Source organism: Aotus nancymaae, unplaced genomic scaffold (genome assembly GCF_030222135.1).
Source record: "Aotus nancymaae isolate 86718 unplaced genomic scaffold, 86718_ANA_hifiasm-v0.15.2.pri h1tg000032l_0, whole genome shotgun sequence".
Lineage (NCBI taxonomy): Eukaryota > Metazoa > Chordata > Mammalia > Primates > Aotidae > Aotus > Aotus nancymaae.
In genome coordinates, this window is record NW_026988445.1 from 7,614,239 (window position 1) to 7,636,485 (window position 22,247).

General features: G+C 36.6%; 1 long non-coding RNA gene across 1 annotated transcript in view; it reads left to right on the forward strand.

The window, feature by feature from the left end:
* LOC135277473 (uncharacterized) overlaps positions 1 to 21,212 on the forward strand; it is a 102,115-nt gene extending 80,903 nt beyond the window's left edge. The window contains exon 3 of the long non-coding RNA XR_010345077.1: positions 21,014 to 21,212. This is a non-coding gene — a long non-coding RNA (uncharacterized LOC135277473). The remainder of the gene's footprint in view (positions 1 to 21,013) is intronic.
* Positions 21,213 to 22,247: the final 1,035 nt, after the last annotated feature.

Here is a 22,247-nt window from a genome sequence, read left to right on the forward strand (position 1 = left end):
CAGGAGGGTCTCTGTTGGGTCTCAGGACATGTGTCATCAAAGTTATTCTCAGGAGTTCCAGGACAGGACTGCATTTTTGGTCCTAAATTACTTTGCCCTCTATGCAGTGATTTCTATGTCTTAGAAAGAAAAAATAATAATAATGCTGAATGGGAGGAGAAGTCCCTTTAAATTCCATTTTATTATTCGTTTAGATGGATAATTATTTGAGAATACATTGATGAAATTGCATGCTATATAAGTAAGAAACTATTTCATGCATGTCAGTTCTTTCAGGATGCTGTTGCTGTAATCACTCACTGAAAAGACCTATTGTTAATTTTTCAAGAAGCTTAAAGGAGAAAAAAAAACATGCCCATGGCCACAAGGTTCAGAAAGCAGTCATAACACGGTGAAGAAGAGGCAGGAAGGAGGCCCAGCAGGCAGGAACTGGCTGGGGGCCATCCCAAAGGCCATGGCAGTTAAGGGTATACTTGGATAGATGCCAAGAACTGTACCAAAACAATGCCCAAAATGTTGTCTACCATAATTACTTAATCCTTACAGAAACTGTATGATATAGTTACCATCTTTAGCATCCTCTTACAAGTGAAGAAATTAAAGCTCAGAGGAGTTAAATAATGTGTCAGTTGGGTCCTGTGAGGAGAAGAAGCTGAGACAGGTTTAGAAATGCAAGAGATTTATTGAATAAATGCCTGTGAAAACTAAAAAGAAGGGAGCAGGAGTGGACAGGGAGAATGTTCAGACCATAGTGTGGATGGGACACTATAAAAGGAGAGAGGGAAGGAAGGATGAATAGCAAGAGCACCAGATCACAGCACACTTGGCATAGCTTTACCCAAGCCAATGGGAGTCCCCAAACAAACATGCTCATTGGAAGAGTCCTAGGGAGGGAGGGTTGTGGTGGCATCATTAGTCTTGTCATGTACAGTCACTGCTGGGAGCATCCCAAGGGAAGTGTAATCTTGATACCAGCCTGGTGCTGGATTTGAAGCTGTCAGCCAACTATGCACCTATGGCAGGTTCTCTTGGAGAAGGTCTGAGCAGGTATTTCCACAGATGCCACTGTAACTTGCCTCAGAGGTGAAACTCGGATTTGAGCATGGCTTGTCTGAGTATTGCACAATGGTCTGAAACCTTCCTTGATCTGGTTAAAGAAGTCAAAAGGCAATATAAATACATTGACACTCTATTTGCTATATTTCAGAAGTTGGCCAATTTTTTCCATAAAAGACATAAAGTAAATATCTTATGCTTTGCAGGTGTATAGGGTGTCTGTCACAGATACTCAATCCTGTTGGTCCTAGTGCAAAAACAAACAAAAGAGGCTATGTTCTAATACAATTTTACTTATGCAAAAGCAGGCACCAGGCTGAATTTGACCCAGAGGCCATAGTTAGCCAACCCTTGCTCTATATGACAAGAAACAAATGTCAAATCAAAGAGGAAACAAAAGTAGTAAGCTATAGACATGGGAACCCATCATCAGTTCTGATATGGTTTGGCTGTGTCCACACCCAAATCTCATCTTGAATTGTAGCTCCCATAATTCCCATGAGTCATGGGAGGGACCCGGTGGGAGGTAATTGAATCATGGGGTGGGTTTTTCCCATGCTGTTCTCATGATAGTGTGTAAGTCTCATGAGATCTGATGGTTTTATAAAGGGGAGTTCCCCTGCACATGTTCTCTTGCCCACTGCCATGTAAGAAGTCCCTTTGCTCTTCCTCCATCTTTTGCCATGATTGTGAGGCCTCCTCAGCCATGTGAAACTGTGAGTCCATTAACCGCCTTCCTTTATAAATTACCCAGTATCAGGTATGTCTTTATTAGCAGCATAAGAATAGACTAATACAAGCTCAATCAGCCCATTTTCTTCACAACAATTTTTTAGCTGTCATGTAGACTCACATACGGTCTCTATTTTCTATTTAAGAGAAAATTCAGAAATACGCTCTTAGTGAGGACAAACTAGAAAATAATTTCTTCACATTCCTGACACATTCTTTCCCTGGGCCAGGAAAACAGAGTGGACCATGCGTGACTTAGTGATATGGATTCTGCTGAGCCCCCACACTGGAATGACAGGGAGGGTTGCATGCTGAACACAAAATAGAAGAGTGCCTTTTTGAAGGCATTTGAGAAGGACTAAGAAGTTTTCTATCTGAAATTGACATTATGCATCATTCGTTCATTCATTCAAATATTAATGGAGTCCCACTTTAATCTTGATCATGTGCTGATATTAAAAATACAAAAAAGTCTAAATCATGGACTCCACACACGAAGAGGCCACATTTTACCAGAGAAAAGACCGCACAGTACAGCAGGAGCTATGGTACAGGAAAGCAGATGGTCTATATGGATCTGTACGGATCGCCCTTTTCTGGGCAGCCCTCCACCCCTTTCTTCTCCCCTGGGAAAAGGTAAACAGATTAGCCTCCACTGGCCTAGCTCGGAATGGATGTTTACACGATCTTTCCTTTCTGACAAGAACACTGTATTGGCACATGAGGCACCTGTTATCCCGGATGTGTTGGTGCACAAAAGAGGCACAGTCAGGGAGGAGGGCAGTCTGAATATATGAAGTCCACTTCACAATTTTGTATGAAGTTGGCCTCTCTGGATCAAGAGTCTGACTCTACATGCCACGTGTTCCCTTCAAAAGGAATACAAAGCTCTATAGGGTCAGGAAAAGACCTGGAAAGCCTCAGTCTGTGGTCACTCTTCATGGCAGGAAAACCTAGACTCATGGTGAAGAAAAGCTTTTCCTTATTGCATACTGTATTCCAAGTTGTCACATATTTAAAAACACCACCTTATTCTACATAATGCTTAAATAAACCAGGCAGGCAGAAAAGTACATAAAACTTAAATTTCATTTTTAAAACATCATTTTATAACTTGTATTTATACCCAGCTACAAATCAGAAAAATATAAAACATATACATTAAAGAAACAGATTTTTTTCAGAAAATATGACCAACTCTAAACAAAGATGGCACAAAAATGCCCACCTACTCAGTGCAATATTTTTGCTGTCTGGATGAGGTAGTAGTTGCATCTATCTGATAGTATTACATGAACATGAAATTAATTACTTATATATAGATTTCTTAAATTATGTATCTAGAAAAACTATCTGGACTGTTCATGAAGTCAAAAAGCAACAGCAAAACAAAATAGCTGCTCACTACTTGGCTCCATGTAACCATAATGTCAATTTCCAGACTATCATACTATTGCTTTCTAGCTTAGGAAAGTCTTGAATTACAGATCATTCCCACTAAAGCATATTCACTTGTCCTAAGAACATTTACTTCTTCACTTTATATTCTACTCAAAACTCAAGCCAGTCCCTTGGTATATGAAAAGCATCAAATTTACAGATAGTTTGAGTTGGGATTTCAAAGCTCTGAAAGTGAAATATAAGAAATTGTATTGGACTTGTGATAAATGAGAAATGTAGTGGCATATTTATGATACTTTAACTAATTGGGCTGGTCATTTTGCTTCCTGGTTCAGATGTATCACTGCACTACTGTAGGTCAATATATTTCAGGTGGTGTTCTCAACTCAGAAAATGCACAAGCACATTTCTGGTGGAGCTCTTACATTCCCTGATATTCAACAGATGCCTATAACCCACATGGCAAACAGATACATTCAGTCAGTAGTTCACCATAACATTATATTGAAATGAACACAAGAACCCATGCATAATATTTAATAAAAACACAAAGAATTATAAGCGGCATAACTCCAGCGTTTATTACTGCTCAAACTGTCTCAACTTTTGTAGTAGCATATACTGCACTGACCAAATCAGTGTGTATTTATTGTCAGATTCTCTCTTACCCTTTGGCAGAGAAAGCAAGTGGAATATTCAATATGAGCTTGATTTAGGATAGAGGGAGACAGACCTTGTGGCTTTGGACGTTAGTAAAAAGAGAAGTGATTTATGATGTCATTTCTGTTTACATGTAATTCATTTTCTGTTAGGGCTGTAGCATTTTCTTCAAGTAGAAAGGCTTCTTGGGATGGTGTCTCACTACTCCCCTTCTCTTCCCGGCCAACTTTCCCCTCTCCTTCCCTACTGTTTTCCTCCCCTTCACAGTCCACATGTCTTACAGGACAAGTTTCACTTGAAAATGAACAAAAACTCTGTGAAGAAGTGAGACCAGAGTTAGAAATGGAAACATTTATCTTCATCTTTACCAGTGATTCCAAAATTCTTGTGATTCATTTATGGGAAAGGAAAGAACAGTAAAGCAGAGAAATCTTTCTTAGACATCCATTGTGCTAATAGCAAAGCTTTTAATAGGTAAAGGAAACTGTTGAGAGGTGATGCTCTTGCCAGTTTTTAAAATTCTGTATTTGTACTGAAATTAACAAAGGATAGTCACCTGCAGTTTCAAATATATAAAATGCTCTTCTCCATCATAACCCTCAAACTACATTTGAATAATACTTATGTTGGCAATCAAGAAGCAGTTGGGAGGCAACCCAGCAGTGGTTTTTAGGAGAAAATATTTGATTCCTGTTTATACATTCTAGTTTATTGTAGAATCTTCTCAGATCAAAGGTAATGTCAATTGATTAAATTAAAATGTACAGAATAAAATCCACAAATTAGGGCAGATGTCTGATTATGATCTTTGGTCAAAAAAAGTATATGAAACACATTTTCTGAATGTTTTAAAGTGTTGTCAAGTATAGTATAATACAGCATTTTATAAGGAGATTTAATAAACACAAGTCAGTGGAATTAATTTTTTGTTTGATCTGTTTTAGTGTCATAAAATATGTATGGAAATGACATATCCAGAAATAGCATTCCTAAATGACCTGGCATTGATAAAATAAGAAGAAATTAGTCAAACAGAAATATATATAGCTCATCCAGATATTAGATAGCATTCTGATATAATTACTGTGACTCTGTTTCATTGCCAGCAAATGAGGAAAGATACTGCGTAGTAATTCTCTACTCCCACATATTTTTGGTTATAAAACAGGTCCAAATAAGACTCTACTGATCTTGGATTGTCCAGGCTATATGACTTGACTATTGGTGGGCTTTTTTACTCTCCCAGTAATGTTCTGCAGGTGGTGGTGGGGGAGAGGTCAGTAAAGCTGAGTTGGCTATAAATATGCCCTCCAGAGATCTGCTGGGGATTTTAAATATTCTAGGTCTGAGGCAGAATCAATTCATTTTGAAAAGAAAGCACTCTATGTCTGGAGAATATACATTTCTTAGGACCAAGAAAAAAACTGCCAGAATCAAACTTCTATACCCAGGAATACCATGGCATGATTCCAATAGGTTCAGTTCTGAGATAGGGTGGAAGGCTAAACTCCAGGGCTCCTTCTTGCAGTTCCTCCAGCCCCATACTTGAGTTTGAATCCCAAAGCCACTCAAAAAATTGTTCAAAAGCTTGCAATAGATGGGTTCCAAATACACTGCATTTAGAAATAGTTGGCCTATCCTTGAGGTATTTGGGCACAATATATGATGATAATATATCTCACTTTTAAAGCAGTGTTCCACCATGAGTCCTGATTTTGGACTCTAAAAATAATTTTATATTATGTCCATATTTGTTAAGAAGCTTGTAGAAAAAAGTGTTTGTGGTAGACCAGTAGGGCAAGGGCAGGAAAGAGGAAAGCTTCCCATATTCTGCATTAGTTTAATTTCTTATTTCTCTTTGCAAGCTTCCAAAAGAAGGGGGAAAGGATGAACTTATCGAAGGAACAAGAGAGTAAAGAAATAAAGATAAACAGAGTTAAGATGTAATTGCACACTATAATTTGCTAACAAAGAATTTTGTAGGTTGCCAACCTGTGCAAATTACATACAGTTGGGAAAAGACTTCCAAGCAAAGAGAAATATAATCGCTCCATCTATTTTTTTTTCCCAGTGTTTCTAACACTGACTCTATTGTATGACTGAACTGTACAAAATTAAGTTAGTTTCACAGATACCCTTTGAAATACATTGTAGGCCCTGGGACCTCCAAACTGTCACCTGTGTGGTGAGAGCCCTCTAGTGGATGGGGGACTCCAACCATACAATTTCCTGAACTTTGCCAGGAAAGGTGAATAATTCAGTCATCTCACATTACCACTGGGCAACAGAGGGGAGACTACAGAGCTTCCTGGGTGTATTTCTCTAGCTCAAATATAAAATGGGAAGCCTACCTCCTCTGCTAGTTGCCATTTAACATTTCTATTTTTCCAAAGTGTTTCCTTGACTTTCTGACAAATCTTTGGGTAGAATCAGTAAACAATGACCTTTGGATTACTGTAGAGAAGAGAGTTCTGCATTAAGAGAAAGTGAATCATCATTCTAGCACGATTCTGTCACAAAGCTAGCTGTGTGACTGACTGCTGGCTGATTTGTCATAACCAATATATTTCCCTGAAATTTGAAGAGAAATTGGAGATTCCTCAAAAGTTGCCAGGAATTATTTAGCAATGTGTGGCCGTATAGCCAGAGTTCTCCCGGTGGCTCTCTTCTCATCCTCTGGTTGTTGCTTTTTAGTCTCCTTTGTTAATTTCCCCCTATACTGGACCTTTAAACCTGGGATCAACTCTCCTCTTCTGACTTTGTACAATCTTAAGACATCTCAAAGATGTATACTCATAAATGTTAAAAACTGTACCCAGATCTGCTTTCTTAGACTCTGCTTTTAGATGTCTCATAAGAGCTGCAAACTCAATAGAAACACAAGTGAACTTAACCCAAACCTGCCCCCTCTCCTGTGTTTCTAATCAAAGCAAATGATAACGTACAAATATGACCATCCTTTTGAATTTTCCTCCTTTTTGGGATACATAGTCACGTCAATTAATTCCACCTCTGATGTTGCTTTCAAATCTATCTCCTTTCGTGTATTTTAACCATCATCACTAGCCTAACCCAAGCCATACAAATTAGTGCTATCACTTTCTAACAAATATTCCTATATCTACCCCCTAATCCAATGTTTTAACAATACAGACTGGATCATACCATTTCTCTGCTTTAAATCTTTGATGACTTTTATGATAAATGTCCATATTCTTCTTATGGTCTCAAAATACTGCATAATCCTGCTCCTGCTTATCTCTCCAGTCTCTTCCCATTCTTCCTCTCATGCTCCTCTGTCCAAATATAACAACATTTTACATTCTTTCCTGACTTGGAGCTTCATTCATCTATTCCTGCCTGGCATGCTCTCTGACTACACTTACCTAGCTAATTATTAACATTCATATAGCATTTTAAAGCTATAAGTCTCATTTTTGTTAAAATAAAATGTAGGTAGAAAAATTGTATATGTACATGTCCTTTAGCTGAGCCATAATTAAAAGGAAAGAAATGAAGCAAAGACTCTTGCCCAGGGAGGAAGCTGTCTCCCCTCACCTGTAACTGCTGTGTTTACACAGATGGTGTGCTCTGAAAGGTCTTGCTTTCAGTTGATAAGGAAACTAAAATTTAACCAAGACCTTTGATTAGCTGATTAATCAAGTTGAAGCCAGTTCCCCTAAAGACAAAATCTATCTAATTCTTTCTCTATATCCCATGTGGCAAGCTTCAGTTTCTTTGTAATTTTTATTCATCCAATATAGAGATAATAACTCTCCTGAGGTCAAATTATTTTTACGAAGGTTGTCTTAAACGCTCGAAATGTTATTTTAAACTCCGAGTTTGGAAGACATTCGCAGATGCTTAGAATCATGAATCGCTGTGATGTGATGGTGGGGAATATGTCTATTGCTCTTCACTTTATTTTAAATGACATTCCCTCTCCTGGTTTTCTTTCTTTGTTCTTCTAACCATCTGAATTACCTGTGAAAATTTATGAGTGGAAAGAAAATGGTTTAATATGCTTCCTTCCCAGCAGTATTTGGTATTTACGGTTGAAAAATGACCTAGGCTCATTTGTAATTCACACACAAGTAAAGCTTGCTATTTCTATATTTTATCCATCGGCCTCAGCCTAAACACTACTTCCTTATGAAAAGCTTTCCCAATACCTCTAGGCTGTATCAGGTGGTGTTATTATTATGCCCACAGCAAATGTTTTATCTCCTCTACTAATTACCATCATTAATTTTAGTCTTTCGGTTTATGAGCTCCATATCATGTCTACCTTGTTCATCACACCCTGAACAAAGCACAGTGCATTACTATGGTAAGCATTCAGGAAATATATGTCAAGTGAAAAGATTCAATGCTTCCTTATATAAAGAGTGGTTTCCTGACAAGACCATGCAATCAGAGAAGAAAATTACTGCTAAGAATACAGACTTTCTCAAAGTTCCCAATGGCAGGATCTCTTTCTCTCTCTCCATCTCTCATTTTACATCTCTCCATGTTTTGGTTTCATACATTTCCATGTACACTTATTCCTCTGCATCTACACGTATAAGATACAGGATGTTATCTTATAGCTCTGGAGTTTATATGTTTCCAGTTCACAGGACTAGTAGAGTCTAATATTCTCATCCCAATGCCAAACTCCAAGAAGAGAGAGAACTGTTTAGCACTGGGCAGAACTAGTGGGGCTCCTATTTCAATCAGCTGTGACTAGAAACATAGTCTTAAGGAATAAGCATGATTTCAAGGGTTCAAAACTCTGTCAGCATGATATTTGTGTGGGTTGTGGGTGAGGCACTGAATACTGCAAATACCCCAAAAGTTGTCTCCTACACCATTTGTCTCCTTGAGTGCTCTAGAACCATGTCATAAATGACAATATCAGTAAAAACAAAAAAGTACAAAATGCCCTTGGCTTCCATGCAGGTGTTGATAAACATTAAGGGAAAACCAAGGTTTTATAGAGATATACTGAAAAACATTTCTCTTTTTTCAAATAAGGAGTATGTTCATTATTACCTGATGAGACTACTCCTTTCTTTAAAATATCTCTAATATTTAATGGTTTTCCCTTAACTCATTATGTGGTTTGCAACTTCTTAATAGCATCGTGGACTAGCATACACAGCTACTCCATGCCTGACATTTTTTTCCTCACATTATCTATCTAAGAGGAAGAATTTCTTTACACTTTTTAAATATTATTTTCACAATTTAAGTATGCCATAAATCTGATTTTAAATGCATTCAGTATAAAATGTATTCTCAAATGAAAGAATATGATTGAAAATACTGAATTGTATTCACTCTTTTTCATTCTGCCTCTATCTTTGTTAATAATTCAGACATGCAGAAAAGATGTAAACATGAGACTTCAAGTCATTACTAACATGTATTTTTCAGACTTTTCTTTGAGTAAATATGAAGTGCCTTATTTGATACATCTCTTTTCTAGTTTCAAAGATTCCATTACACTTCCTGAAGTCCTGCAAGAATGAAATAATTCTGGCACAAATTTAACAAGAAATTGTTTATTTTCAATTCATAATAAAGCTTATAATAAACAACCTGAATAAATTTGGGAACAGAATTTACTCAATGCCTTTGGAAAGTGACTAGAATATAATTTATTAATGCCATAATAATATCTTAATAATTAATACTAATAAAACTAGCAAACAGCATATATTAACTTGGAAAGTTTGAGATTTTAAAAGAGCCTCTAAAATTAAAATTTAGAAGACTCAAACACTAAAGAGATTTTAAATTTTGGAGTTTAGTTCTCTATCATAGGTAAAACTAATAGAAATTTTAGTAAAAATTTCATTATCATTCTTTTTGAAATTAATTCACTGTAGTCTAGGCTGAAATATATTTTTGTAAGTTTACATCTTTCAAATGACATATTACCTTAATCACGACATCAATAAACCATCTATAATTGTTTATTCTTTGATATAGAAGTAGGATTCTCTTCTAGCTTTAACATTTATCAATTGTATGCCTCAGACCAAGCTGCTTAGCCTTTGTGAACTTTATTCTTCTATAAAATATAAATGATTATTATTACAGTCACATTGCTCTTTAGAACTACTACAAAAAATGAAGGTCCATAATCCCTAGAACCTCTAGGCTTTGGTAGGGGACGGCCCATGGACCATGTAGAGTAACAGGAAAAATTCTATGTAGATGGATATGCATCTTTTTCCAGGGAATACCTGAATCTCAAATGAACCTGTAAACCAAGAGATTCTAAACATGTACAATAGACTGTAAGCTCTGAGAGGACAGACTGTGTTATTCATCTTTGTGTCCCTAGACTTAACACACATTTAGCTGTTAAAGAACACTTTGAAAGCATGCTTAAGAAAGTGAATGAAACGAATCTTATCTGTGAAAATATAAACTGTAGATACTATGCAAATGTTATTAGCACCATTTTGTATTTCCTGAGCTGTTCAGTATATAGAATTTCCCAAAGTTGTTAATTTAATTTGCTAAATTAAAGCTGCAGTTCTGAAAGGTGTTACTAAATCCTGCTGTTTAAACCTCATGAGCTAGTGCTCATGAGGATCTAGAAGAAGAAACTAAAAGCTATGTCAAAAGAATTTGTGTATCTATCATCTATTAGGTAATACTAATCAACATCAAGTCTTAATCTAAACTCAAAGTCTAATATATTAGTGGAGGCCTGGGGTATTTTCTTTCTGCCCTATGCAGTTCTCAGTTGGGATGGACTACTATAACAAAAGACAGATTAACAGGAGAAAAAAACAACCAGAAGTTTATTAACATGTACATTTCATATGGCTCTTAGTATTGGATTAGACATGGGAGATACTCAAGGAATGAGTAATTCTCAAGAGTAGATCTGGAAAAAAGTTGAGACAGGAATAATACAGGGTGGCCACAGAAGAATAAGAATTCCAGATAGCAGTTTTACATGACTACAGCATGGGAACTGATAAAACTCTGAAAAGTAAGATGTGAACCAAGCTGGCTAAGACTGAACGGACCCAACATGGCACTGGATTTGACCTAGGTTTCTCCTAGGACCTCATTATATGCTCATGAACATACTCAGTCACATACCCACCAGCACCATGACAATTCTGAGAATGCTCATATTTAGTGTAAAAATGGGTGGTACCACAGTTCTGAGAAATCTCTACCTTTTTCCAGGAATTTTTACGAATATTCTACCCTTTGGTTAAAGAATCCCATAAAGATAGAAATGCCAAACCCCCTTGCATATGACACTTCTTGCATATGCCCACACTCCCCTTCCTTGAATGTGTACTTTTTTCTTTGCAATAAACCTGTTTACTTTCACCGTTTTCTAACTCATCCTTGAATTCCTTCTTGCAATGGTGTCAGGAATTGGAACACCAGCTGGGGTCAGGGCCCCACTGAAACTTGGGGATCTCTCCCAGCCCACCAGTATCAAGGTGATTCACATACCACCATCCACTGAAGCAAACACAAGAGTGCGGGGAAGGCCTGAGTATGAGGAGATGCCCAGGAAAAGCATCTTAAACAAGGGTGAAGTTTGTTATATTTCTCTTCCTGGTGCAGAGAAGGAGACACCCTTACAAGTGAAGATTTCCTTTATAAATGTTAATTTTCCCTTAAAAGGGGCAAATTTTACTCTTGTCTTCAGAGATATTCCTGTGTTGGCTATTTGCCAAAGTAATCAGCTCAAACTAATCTTTATGCTAAAGCAGGATGTTTTGGGTTATCATGTCCTGAACTTCATCATTAGCTAGATTAATATCAAATGAAAAACTGTAATCTACCATGTATAACTGATGTTTGCTATCCAGTCTCTCTGAGTCAGATATTTAAGTGGCGCAAAAGTAATTGTGGTTTTTGCCATTAAAAATATTGCAAAAACCGCAATTACTTTGTGCCAACCTATTATATCAAGAATGGATGATAAAAGCCATAAAATTAATAGCGATATTTTCTACTGTAGAAATCCAGATTTGCATAGATTAATTTTCAATTGAACTAGAAATTGGAAGACCTCAATATCCTTATACTTTATAATTTGATTTTAGTTCATTCACTTAATTCTCCTGATTCGCCATTTTCTCATCAGTAAATTAGTATTGGATTGGACAATTTCTACAGTTGGCTCTTGTTCTATGTGTCACAAAACACTTTGTAGTCTCTAGGCTTCATTTTGTCTCCCATAAGCCCAGAAGCTAAACAGGACAATACTAACTACATTGTATAAGTGACAGAAGCGGAGTTGAGGCTCAGAAAATGAAGCCTCCAAATATGGTGCTTTGACATGATAAACTAAACAAGCAGCCTCAAAGTCTCTCCCTGCCTTCCTGTCTCTCTGATCCTTTTTCTTTTCCAGAGCACCAGGAGGGGCTTTGCCTGGAAGCTCCTTTATCACATTAGGAAAACTTCTCCTGAAAGAAATGCAATTGTCTTAAAATCCCCTCTCCAAAAATCTCATTAAATAACCAAGGAAGATTAACTACCAGAGAAGAGAAGAGACTGGGAGTTATCATCACAACCAGACAGATAGTTCGTCTATTCTTCTGAGGTCAGTTCCAAAAGGTTAGCTAAGGAATGCTCTCTGCAGAATATGACAACCTTTGCCTCCAATGCAGTTCTATTCTCGCCCTTTCCATAATTTGTCCACAAGCTGTTGTTTGTCCTTTGGTCCCATTCAGCATCCAAAGAGAATCATTTACAAAGCTGTTAGGTCTTCTTGCCCATTTATTCACATCTTCACTTATTTTCCTCTTCCCAGTGAAGAGGGTATTTAAACATCAACCATCTGGCCCTTTTCTTGAGTTTTTCGTATTTATTTATATGACTTTCATGCACTATGCACCTTAATAAATTTGTTGTACTTTTACCTTTTAAGTGTCTTTTGTTATAGGGGTGACAACTTCATTGGCATTTTGGGAAGTTTAAGATCTCCCCGAAACTGCCTCTCTAAGACTTACTCTTGTATTAACTTCTGCACCTCCTTTTATAATGGGGAGAAAAGGTATCATCCCCTTTAAATCTCTACAGTTCTGGTGACAAGAAGGGGATGGCTGAAACACTTGCTGCATTCCAGAGCCCACAGATGAAGTCCTGGGACAACTGACAAAAAGCCAATAACAAAAGGTTAAATTTTTTACCAAAATCAGTTTCCCCGGTCCTCTATGTGCAGCGACTGGTAAAGAATGAAAGGTAAAAAATTTGTCTTTATTTCTTTCTTTCCAAATTCAGTTTGGCAAAAGCACATTATCCGCTTGGATTGCGACTCTGGTGTAAATTTGTGGGTACCCATTTGTTATTGATCGTTTTTCCTCCGTGGACTGCTATTGTTTTCCCGTTTGTTTCATTTTATGACCTGAGAACTTGGCTCAGTTTGCCACCTGTCAGAGGCATGCAGATTGTCAAGCCTGCATGTGCAGACAGCCAAGCAAAAGGTTGTGGGGGACCATCATAAAAAGCTAAAATACTGACTGTTGCCAGCTTTCAAGGCATTGTCTAAATCTTTCTTGCTTTTAGTTGTCTTTGGAGGCAGCTAAATTCTCAGAGGGCTGTGTCTTTGCACCTCTTTGGAGACATCTCATGCATTTTTGGTTAACCAAAAAAGGCTTTTTGGTTTTGGTTCTTAATCAATTGGTAGATACATTTAGCTTGAAAAATATTTTAAGCCAGGACTATTTTCTCTTTGTCTCACTGCAATCTGATAATGAAGATTTTTTAAAAAAGAGTTGTATGACAAACAGTCAGTACAAGAGGAAACTGATATTCAAGCTATCTATTTTTAAAGTCACTCTATTTCTTTCTGTTGTATTTTGTTTCTACCCATGGGAACTCCTCAGTCTACTGAACCCCTTTTTCTCAAACCCCTGCCAACTAGAACTTCATTGGCATTTTGGGAAGTTTAAGATCTCCCTAAACTGGCTTCTCTAAACCTTGCACTTACATTAACTTTTGCCCCTTTTTCTTTTTGACACCTTTGATTGCCCATCCAGTTCTCTTTAATCATTGATATGTTCCCCATTCAAGCCTCTACTGCCTTCATTTGATGGTCAGTGTATATAAAATTACTAAGACAAAGCATCAGTGTTCTGGCTATCACATAAAGGTACCTAGGCAGGCCTTCTAGCAGCACTGAAACCCCTGGTAGAACACCAAAAAGCATCTCAGACTCCCCTCTTTGGGGTCATCTGTCTTACTCAGGGAGCCCCAGGAGTTATGGGTGGGTTCCTCTCAGGTCAGAGGCTCTGCTGTCTTTTGCCTTGAGCTCCCTAATCTCTTTGTCTTTTGGGGATACCAAGAGTTACTTTATACTGTTAGTGAACACTTGGTCCTTGATGTGCAGTAACTGAGTCACTGCCAAGAGCTGTAATTTTAAAAATAAATGACAGTGGTTGCAATGAAAGCTTATTACTACAGTAGGCAAACTCCAGCTCTCTATTTGTATATATATTTAAAATTTGTTTATATATTTATAACAAATTTTGTTTATATATTTAAAATTTTACATCTTCTCATTTGTTTATATGTTTAAAATTTTGTTTATATATTTGTTTATATTTAAATATATAAATAAATTTGTTTGTATATTTAAAATTTTAAGTCTCAGAATTCTGCTTGAGTCTTACAGAAACTGACAGTAAATGGCAATTTGGTGTAAGAAAAGTCATTAGCTTGGATGGTCAAGGGAATCTTGGACCTGTAACCATGACCTAAGTCTTGATAGGTGCAGTATGGGCACTTGGAGGCTGTGTGAGCCCCACCCTGAGCACAGTAATATAGTTAAGAAACAGAAATTAAATTAAAAGCCACCTAAAAAAATTAATTTCCAAAATATGGCTTTATGATATTCAGCTAGTTATTTTAAACAGACTTCTGAAATTTCTTCTATCCTCATCTATGTATTTCCTTATAAAATCCAGTTTTAACAGAAATAGATATTTTATTCACCCTGATGAACTCTGAAAACATTTGGAGCTAAAATTTAGTCCATAGCCTCCATAAAATGGATCTCTGATAATAAACAATATGCCCAGGATCTTTCTTGGAGATAAAATATGTGTATAAATAAAATAAAACTAACTCAGATACCTTTTATATAATCTGAAATAATCTTTAGAAAGTAAAGCTAGTTTTTAAATTGTTGGAAAAATAAAATAATGTCCTCAGAATTTAATTTAGATATTTTTGCCTGGATCTGCTGGTCAGACAGATTTACCTTCTCTGCTAGATATTTTAAGGTCATATAACTGTTGCTTCTGTGATATTTTTGATGCTTGCTTAATTTTTCTGAGGTAAAGCTGTAAGGGTTGGTTACTGGGCTCCCCTAAAGCCTTGCACACATCTTATAGTGGGCTTATGTCTTTGGTTTTGAGCTTCTGGACTCTGGAGTCTGAACAGATGGCCATGGAGGCCTGGAAACATACCAGTGTCCATAGTACCTGGGCCATCAGCTGCGCAGCAGAATCAAGCCCCAAATGGCCTTGTCCTTGGCACAGCTGTGTCTGCTGGTCATACTGAAAGAGGCCAGATCCTCCAGGCATTATCTTCACAGTTCTGTCCTTTGTCCTGGGCTCTGTACGTCATATGTGAACACAAGACCCAGATATATACTGGCCTTCATTGCCACCCTGGGGTGATTTCAGGGATAGGAAGACACTGGGGAGGATACCTGTGTCCAGTATTCCAAATCCCTTGGTTAAGACAAGCCTGGCTGATGTAGGTTTAGCCTGGTTTTGCTTTCTGAAAAATAAAGAAATAAATAAGTGGCTAACTTTGTTTTCCATGAGCAATTCAAATATAATTGTTAATAATGAGTAAATTGGGTAAATGTTAATGAAATAGCTGCTTATAAATAAATGTCATTTCAAATTTTTTTTCAGTCATTTAAAATCTTAAAGTCATATTATGTTAAACTAGGCAACAGATAATCATGACATGTCCAAGTTGTTTCTAAGTAAGATAAAATACTGAAACATTAATCACTGAACATAAGTTCAAGTGTGTCACTTTTGGTTTTTTAAAATTTATAAAAAGACTAAAGATATTTGGGTTTGCTAGTAAATATGTCCTGTTCCACATAAAAAATACATTCTATTAGAAAAAACTTGTGTTTCTAAAAATCATAAAATATGTTTTTATAATATGTTCTGGTATATGTCAATTAAAATTGCTTACTTCCTAGATTTCTCTTGGAAATTTATGGTTATAAAGAGTTAAAATTACAATTAATATATTTAATTAAAACTACTAGATATAAAATAAGCAATTCTGAATACAAGTGTAAAAAGAACATGAAGTATGAGAATATGTTTTTGTTAAAAGAAGGAATAATTTTGTCTAGATGAAAGTTATTTAAAGGTTATTTCAGAATAAATTTGAAAAGAATGATATAGATAAAATTAGATGCATTTTCAAAGTTTAAAAAATTGTAAAAGTTTATAAAAGGTTTATAAAAATCTTATCTTGTGTAGTTGCAGCTGATTGAAAGTCAATGGATGTTTATAAGATTTTGTTAAAATTAGCTTTAGTATTAATTATACATTGGTACAAAGGTAAAGTTTGATTTTCTTCCTTAAGATTTTCATGTACTATTGATAAAAATTAGTTTTAAGAAGATTTCAGTTCACTATTTGAGTAGACTAAAAAAATGATGAAAAAGTAACATTCTATGTGTCTCATGCTGTCTTTATTAGATCTTTGGATTACTTCAAAAATTCAGTTAAACATTTAAAGATTTTTTTTTCTCAAATATATAACTATATTTTTTTAATTTTTAAACTATTACTTTGACTAAATGAATGAATATTATTTTATAGTGACCTGTGATCCTATTTTGATCGTGTTATAAATGTTTGATATATTTAACAGACTTCCCAAAATCAAATTGTAAAATCAAAATTAAGTCTTTTTGACCTCGAAGCAACAGTGATATTGAGGGTTTTTTTTTTTTCATATGCCTGTTGGCTTCATATATGTCTTCTTTTGAAAAGTGTCTCTTCATGCCCTTTGCCCACTTTTTAATGGGGTTGTTTTTTTCTAGTAAATTTAAGTTTCTTGTAAATGCTGAATATTAGACCTTTGTCAGATACATAGTTGGCAAAAATTTCCTCCCATTCTATAGGTTGTCTGTTTACTATGTTGATGGTTTTTTCTGCTGTGTAGAAGCTCTTAAGTTTAATTAGGTCCTTTTTGTCAGTTTTTGCTTTTGGTGCAATTGCTTTTGGTGTTTTTGTCATTAAATCTTTGCCTGTTCCTACTTCCAAGACTGTATTGCCTAGGTGGTCTTCCAGGGTTTTTATAATTTTGGGTTTTATATTTAAGTCTTTGATTCATCCTGAGTTGATTTTTACATATGGTCTAAGGAAGGGGTCCAGTTTACATCTTCGACATATGGCTAGCCAGTTATCCCAGCATCTTTTATTGAATAGGGAGTCTTTTCCCCCATTGATTTTTTTTTTTTTTTTTGTCATCTTTGTCGAAGATAAGATGGTTGTAGATGTATGGCCTTATTTCTGGGCTCTCTATTCTGTTCCATTGGTCTATGTGCCTCTTTTTGTACCAGTACCATGCTGTTTTGATTACTGTAGGCTTGCAGTATAGTTTGAAGTTGTAAAATGTGATACCTCCTGTTTTGTTCTTTTTGATTAGGATTGCCTTCACTATTCAGGCTCTTTTTTGGTTCCATAGGAATTTTTAAATAGGTTTTTCTAGTTCTATGAAGAATGTCATTGGTATTGAATCTGTAAATTGCTCTGGGCAGTATGGCCATTTTAACAATACTAATTTTACTGAAAAGCAAGTTCAGCCCTATCTATGGTCATGGAATGTTTTTTCATTTGTTTGTGTCATCTCTGAATTTTTTTTTTTTTTTTTTTTTTTTTTGAGCAGTATTTTGCAGTTCTCCTCATAGAGATCTTTCATAATGCTGGTTAGCTGTATTCCTAGATATTTTACTTATGTGTGTGAGGCAATTTTGAAGGGGATTGCATTCCTGATTTGGCTCCTCCCTTGACTGTTGTTAGTGTTTAGGAATGCTAGTAATTTTTGTGCATTGATTTTGTATGCTGAGACAGGATAAAGTTGTTTATCATCTGGAAGAGCTTTTGGGCCAAGGCTGTGGATTTTCTAGGTATGGAATTGTGTCATCTGCAAACAGGGATAGTTTGACTTCCTCTCTTCTTACTTGGATGCCCTTTATTTCTTTCTCTCGCCTGATTGCTTTGGCTAGGACTTCCAATGCTATGTTGAGTAGGAGTGGTGAGAGAAGGCATCCTTGTCTGGTGCCTGTTTTCAAAGGGAGTGCTTCCACGTTTTGCCCATTTAGTATGATGTTGGCTATGGGTGTGTCATAGACAGCTCTTATTATTTTGAGGTGTGTTTCTTCAATACCTAGTTTATTGAGAGTTTTTAACATGAAGAAGTGTTGAATTTTATTGAAGGCCTTTCTACATGTATTGAGATAATCATGTGGTTTTTGTCTTTAGTTCTGTTTATGTGATGAATCACATTTACTGATTTTCATAGGTTGAACCAACCTTGCATTTCAGGGATAAACCCTACTTCATCATAGTGGATAATCTTTTTTATGTGGTGCTAGATTCAGTTTGCCAATTTTTTGTAGAGGATTTTTGCATCAGGGTTCTTAAAGGATATTGGCCTGAAGGTTTTTGTTGTTGTTGTTATGTCATTGCTAGGTTTTGGTATCAGGATGATGCTGACTTCATAGAATGAGTTAGGGAGGAATTCCTTCGCCTCTGTTTCTTTAGAATAGTTTCAGTAGAAATGGTACCAGCTCTTCTTTGTACATCTGGTAGAATTCAGCTGTGAATCTAGCTGGTCCCAGGCTTTATTTAGTTGGTAGGCTATTTATTACTGACTCAATTTCAGAGCTTCTTATTGATCTGTTCAGGGATTCAATTTCTTCCTGGTGCAGTCTTGAGAGGGTGTATGTGTCCAGGAATTTATTCATTTCTTCCAGATTTTCTAGTTTATGTGCATAGAGGTGTTCATAATATTCTATGATAGTTATTTGTATTTCTGTGGGGTCAGTGGTAGGATTTTCATTCATCATTTCTAAATCTATTTGTTTGGATATTCTCTCTTTTCTTCTTTATTAGTCTAGCTAGTGGTCTATCTGTTTTATTATTTTTTTTTCAAAAAACAGCTCCTCGATTTGTTGATCTTTTGAATGGCATTTCATGTCTCAATCTCCTTCAGTTCAGCTATGGTTTTGGTTATTTCTTGTCTTCTGCTAGCTTTTGGGTTGTCTTTCTCTATTCTCTAGATCTTTTGGTTTTGATGTTAGGATGTTAAATTGAGATCTTTCTAACTTTTTGATGTGAGCATTTCATGCTATAAATTTCCCCCTTATCACTGCCTTGCCTGTATCCCAGTAATTGTGGTATGTTGTATCTTTGTTCTTAGTTTCAAAGAACTTCTTGATATCTGCCTTACTTTTATTATTTACCCAAAAGTCATTCAGAAATGAGTTATTCAATTTCCATGTAATTGTATGGTTTTTTGGAGTTCTCGCATTTCCTGATAAGCAGGACTGCCTGCTAGAGTTCAGGTCTGACAGTTCTGCTAGGGTTAAAGTCTCCTATGGGAGCAAGTTGAGCCCAGGAGGATGGCGTTTCCTGGTCATGTTCCACTACTGATGCTTCCACACCAAACCCTCTGATCTCTACATCAGCTGGTTTGCTAACCCTACCACTTCTCTAAGCAGCATTCTCTGCCAAGTGGAGTGTCTATGTTGGTCAAGGAGTCTCTTCTTGCAGTTATTCCAGAGGCCCAAGGTAAGAACATGTTGTTCCTTGCCAGTTCTACTCACCCATTTCCCCAGAGTCTTTGGGAATCAGAAACAAGTCCTGATTCACAGTAGCCTTGTGCAGGGTTCCCAGCTTCCTTCCCCTAAAGCCCAGCTTCTGCATCTTCCCTCTGACCACTCTCAGTGCCTTCCTGCTGAAGATCTGTTAGGAATACAACAGTTGTCTCAGCCCCTCGGTGGCAGCTGTTCCACATGGCAGAGCCTAGTTGGCCATCTTGCCCTTTCTCAATGTAAACTTTTGTTTAAATGTCTCCTTTTTCATACCACAACTATTGTTAAAGAATGCATCACCCAGAGGAATAAATCTATGGAAGCAAGGCAAATACTATCAATAAGAAATTCTGTATCCTCCAATGCCGGATTTTACCCAGGCAGTAAACTCATGGCAAGGCTCTGTGCCTTACCTATCTGTCTGTCTATCTATCTGTCTATCTATCTATCTATCTATCTATCTATCTATCTATCTATCATCTATCTATCATCTATCTATCTATCTATCTATCTATCTATCTATCTATCTATCTTTTTTTTTTTCTGAGACAGTCTTGCTGTGCTGCCCAGGCTGGAATGCAGTGAAACGATCTCAGCTCACTGCAACCTCTGCCTCTTGAGTTCAAACAATCCTTATATCTCAGCATCTCCAGTAGCTGGGATTACAGGCGCTCGCCACCACATCTGGCTAATTTTTGTATTATTAGTAGAGATGGGGTGGGGTTTCACCATGTTGGCCAGACTGGTCTTGAACTCTTTACCTCAAGTAATCCACCTACCTCAGCCTTCTAAAAGTGCTAGGATTACAGGCATGAGCCACTGCATCTGGCCTGTTGATTAAGAGATTGATCGATCAGTTGAGCTATCTATCTAACTATCTAATGATTAGAATATTCAAACTTTATTAAAAAGCATGCTAGAAAATTTCACTCTATTGCAAAACACACCATCTTTTTATTTCTCCCATAGCCAATAAAAAAGGGCTAGATGAATATTTTCAATTACCTTGTATCTCAGTCTATATCTCAGTTGTATATTTTATGTGATTTTAAGGAGGAAGAGATTGAAAGTTATACTATTATTTCTTATAAATCAATATTCTATTTTTAGATAAAAGAAATATATATTGACCCACAGCCAATGTCATACTGAATGGGCAAAAACTGGAAGCATTCCCTTTGAAATCTGGCACTAGACAAGGATGCCCTCTCTCACCATTCCTATTCAATATAGTATTGGAAGTTCTAGCCAGAGAAATCAGGCAAGAAAAAGAAATAAAGGGTATTCAATTAGGAAAGGAGGAAGTCAAATTGTCTCTATTTGCAGACCACATGATTGTATATCTAGAAGACCCCATCGTCTCAGCCCAAAATCTCCTGAAACTGATAAGCAACTTCAGCAAAGTCTCAGGATACAAAATCAGTGTGCAAAAATCACAAGCATTCCTATACACCAATAACAGACTTAAAGAGAGCCAAATCAAGAATGAACTGCCATTCACAATTGCTACAAAGAGAATAAAATACCTAGGAATACAACTAACAAGGAACGTAAAGGACCTCTTCAAGAACTACAAACCACTGCTCAACGAAATAAGAGAGGACACAAACAGATGGAGAAACATTCCATGTTCATGGTTAGGAAGAATCAATATCGTGAAAATGGCCATATTGCCCAAAGTAATTTACAGATTCAGTGTTATCCCCATCAAGCTACCAATGACCTTATTCACAGAACTGGAAAAAACCAACTTAAATTTCATATGGAACCAACAGAGAGCCCACATAGCCAAGTCAATTCTAAGCAAAAAGAACAAAGCAGGAGGCATCACACTACTGGACATCAAACTCTACTACAAGGCTACAGTAATCAAAACAGCATGGTACTGGTACCAAAACAGAGATATAGACCAATGGAACAGAACAGAGGCCTCAGAGGCAACACAACATATCTACAACCATCTGATCTTTGTCAAACCTGACAAAAACAAGCAATGGGGTAAGAATTCCCTGTTTAATAAGTGGTGTTGGGAAAACTGGCTAGCGATGTGCGGAAAACAGAAACTGGACCCCTTCCTGACACCTTACACTAAAATTAACTCCAGATGGATTAAAGACTTAAACATAAGACCTAACACCATAAAAACCCTAGAAGAAAACCTAGGCAAAACCATTCAGGACATAGGCATAGGCAAGGACTTCATGACCAAAACACCAAAAGCATTGGCAACAAAAGCCAAAATAGACAAATGGGACCTAATCAAACTCCACAGCTTCTGCACGGCAAAAGAAACAGTCATTAGAGTGAATTGGCAACCAACAGAATGGGAAAAAATTTTTGCAGCTTACCCATCTGACAAAGGGCTGATATCCAGAATTTATAACGAACCAAAACAGATTTAAAAGAAAAAAGCCATTCAAAAGTGGGTGAGGGATATGAACAGATACTTTACAAAAGAAGACATACATGAGGCCAACAAACATATGAAAAAATGCTCATCATCACTGGTCATTAGAGAAATGCAAATCAAAACTACATTGAGATACCATCTCACGCCAGT